This window comes from Nannospalax galili, unplaced genomic scaffold (genome assembly GCF_000622305.1).
Source record: "Nannospalax galili isolate Female #2095 unplaced genomic scaffold, S.galili_v1.0 scaffold488, whole genome shotgun sequence".
Lineage (NCBI taxonomy): Eukaryota > Metazoa > Chordata > Mammalia > Rodentia > Spalacidae > Nannospalax > Nannospalax galili.
Window position 1 is genome coordinate 2,238,462 of NW_008360316.1, and position 2,888 is coordinate 2,241,349.

A 2,888-nucleotide genomic window follows, 5' to 3' on the forward strand; every position below is an offset into this window, starting at 1 on the left:
TCACCATCAAGCTTGGATATGTTAACACTAAGTTTTGTAAACTTAATAATCCAAGTTGTCCTTGGCCAGAATGTTACAGGACATGTTGAAGTAGTACACCTGATGACTTTCCCATAGACATTCCAAGTACCAAAGGGAACTTCAAATTAGTCAGGCATATGTTCTTTGTTGACTGTCCTGGCCATGGTATTTGATGGCTACAATGCTGAACAATGCAACAGTGATGGATGGCGCTCTTCTATTGATAGCTGATAATGAATCCTACCCTTAGCCTCAGACTTCCGAGTACCTGGCGGCAATAGAAATCATGAAACTCAAGCATTTTTGATCTTACAGAATGTATTAGTCACTTTTCTGTTGCTGTGATAGAAACACTGACCCAAGCAATTTATAGAAGGAAGAGTTTGAGCTTACGGTTCCAGGGGAATTACAGTCTGTCATGGCAGAGAGGCATGGTGGCTGGAGGTGGCTGGAGGAGGAGCAGAAGCTCAACTCTCACATCATCATGCAGGGACAGGAAGCAAGAGAGCAACTGGAGATCCAGCAAGGCTTTGGAATTCTCTAAAGAGAATTGGAGGAAGTGACGTGCTTCCTCCAGGATAGCCACACCTTTGGACAAAATGTCCAAATACTTGGAGCCTATGGGGGATATTTTTATTCAAACCACCACACAGAATAAAATTGATCTGGCCAAAGAAAGTCAGGCCAAAGGACGATGTGAACAGATTCTCACATTTGTGCAAGGAGCAATAGCAGAAGGAGCTCTGGTTATTCCAATTTCTACTCAGCTGAAATACAATATTGAAGTTGCCTGTGAGTACATAGTGAAGAAAATACCAGAAGCCCCAGGAGACTTTACTTTAGATCCCTGGCTTATTGTTATTAGGTCATTTGATGTCCACAAACCTGTCTATGAAGTTGATGCCCTTAAAGGGAGGTGTGGCTGGTGGTAGTATTCTAAAAGGAGTATTAAAGGTGGGCCAAGCAGTAGGAGTGAGACATAGTATTGTTTCCAGAGATAGCAAGGGAAAACACACATGTAAGCCAGTATTTTCCAAAATTCTCCACTTTTTGTGGGGCATAATTATCTTCATTAAGCTACCCCAAGTGGTCTGATTAGAGTTGGAAAAAAATCAACCCCACTTTGTGCTGAGCTGACAGAATGGTGGGACAAGTGCATGGTGCAGTTGGGGCTCTGCCCGAGACGTCCGTGGAATTGGACATTTTCATTTCCTGCTTAGACAACATTTATGGTATGCACTGGAGACAAGAAAGCTGCGAAGGTCCAAAAGCTAAGAGTGAAATCCTCCCACTCAACATAGGACCCTGTCAGTAGGAGGAAGAGGTAGTGCTGTCAAGGCCGATCTTGGCAAGATCATCTTAACTAATCCTCTGTGCACAGAGGTAGGAGAACAATTGTCCTTGGCCAAAGTGTTTAGAAACACCTGCATTTAATTGGTTGGGGTTGGCTAAGAAGCCAATGTAGATAACTGGAGAATCCAAGTTCAACAGTGCATTTGGATGGAGTTGAAATTTCTTTTAACAACCTAGGGGTGTATTTTTAAAGCAATATTAGGAAATTAGGTTCACATCCCATCAACTTAGTAGGTAGCTATAAGGTTATTCTCTTACTTTTATGATGAAAATATAAGTTCTACTTCTAATACAGGGCCTAGAAATCAAACTAAAAAGTAGTATTCTATTTAATTGAATCTACATTAGCAGAAGCTAACCATTCCAAAATAATGTCTAAAATTTGAAATGAAATGTTGCTACAACCAACCTTTGCTGTAGCACACATATCATGAGCCTGTCTAAAATAAAATCTGTCATCTTTTCCATAATCCATCTTTGAGTAGCTCCATGATGAAGGACAGTTGTAAAACCTAGAAGACATATATTTTCCTTGAAGACCAGCTTTTTATTAAACCTTCATATTTTGTGTTATATTTGAAATTTTCAGGGAAAAGAAGACCAACAGGTTCAGATGAGCATGGCTCTTAGAATGAGTGCTCATTCCCGTAGATGAACCTTTCCTGTTATTCTTTTCCTGGATGGGAACCAGAGCCAGAGGTTCTCAGCCTGAGACTATTGCTTTATTACTTTCTGCCTAAAATCTCAGTCTTCCCCCGCTGGCAAATGGCATTATAACAGTTGATTAAAGATAATTTTTAAAAATTATTTATTTAATAACCACATACTTAGAATAAGCATTTCATTACAACAGCATTGACATACTCAATAACAATTTCCAGAACTAAGATGCATCTCTTTCAAAATTGGCTTTAAATTATTAGGTTTACAGTTGAACTATTACAGTTGTATAATATTGTACTCAGTATAAACCCTATAAGACATAAAATTAAATGAGGTTTCAACTTTTAAAAAAGATCTCCATTTCATTATTAAAATACACAGTTTCATACAGAAAAAATCATTTTTAATGCAATTGACATTAAGATGTTTTCACATGCGTTTCTAATCTCTATATATCTGATTATTGCTAGTCACAATCAGTTACTTTCTGAGCTCCTTAGTACCTGAGCAGGGATATAAAGTTGTCAGGTAGATATCAATGGTAATGTTTTTCACATCTACTAATTATTAAGGAGCAATTTTTTATGCTTTGAAGAATTATTATTATTTGTTTATCATTTTTTAACTTTTTAATAACTACATGGTTAGAAGAAGCATTTCACTACAGCTTTAACATATTCAGTAACACACTCCAGAGCAAGAGTACATCTCTTTCAAGTGGGTATAAGTTTCTAGGTTCACAGTTGAATTACTACAGTTATACAATATTGAACTCAGTATAAGCCATGTAAGACATAAAATTGAATGAGTTTTTAAGCTTTAAAAAAGATCTCCATTTCATTTTAGAATAT

General features: G+C 37.3%; 1 protein-coding gene and 1 pseudogene across 2 annotated transcripts in view; both read left to right on the forward strand.

Moving 5' to 3' along the window:
* Positions 1-2,888, forward strand: part of Cab39l (calcium binding protein 39 like) — a 170,557-nt gene that overhangs the window by 25,801 nt on the left and 141,868 nt on the right. The gene's annotated exons all lie outside the window — the stretch shown is intronic.
* The window catches only part of LOC103727196, a 21,919-nt pseudogene that overhangs the window by 14,180 nt on the left and 4,851 nt on the right, over positions 1-2,888 (forward strand).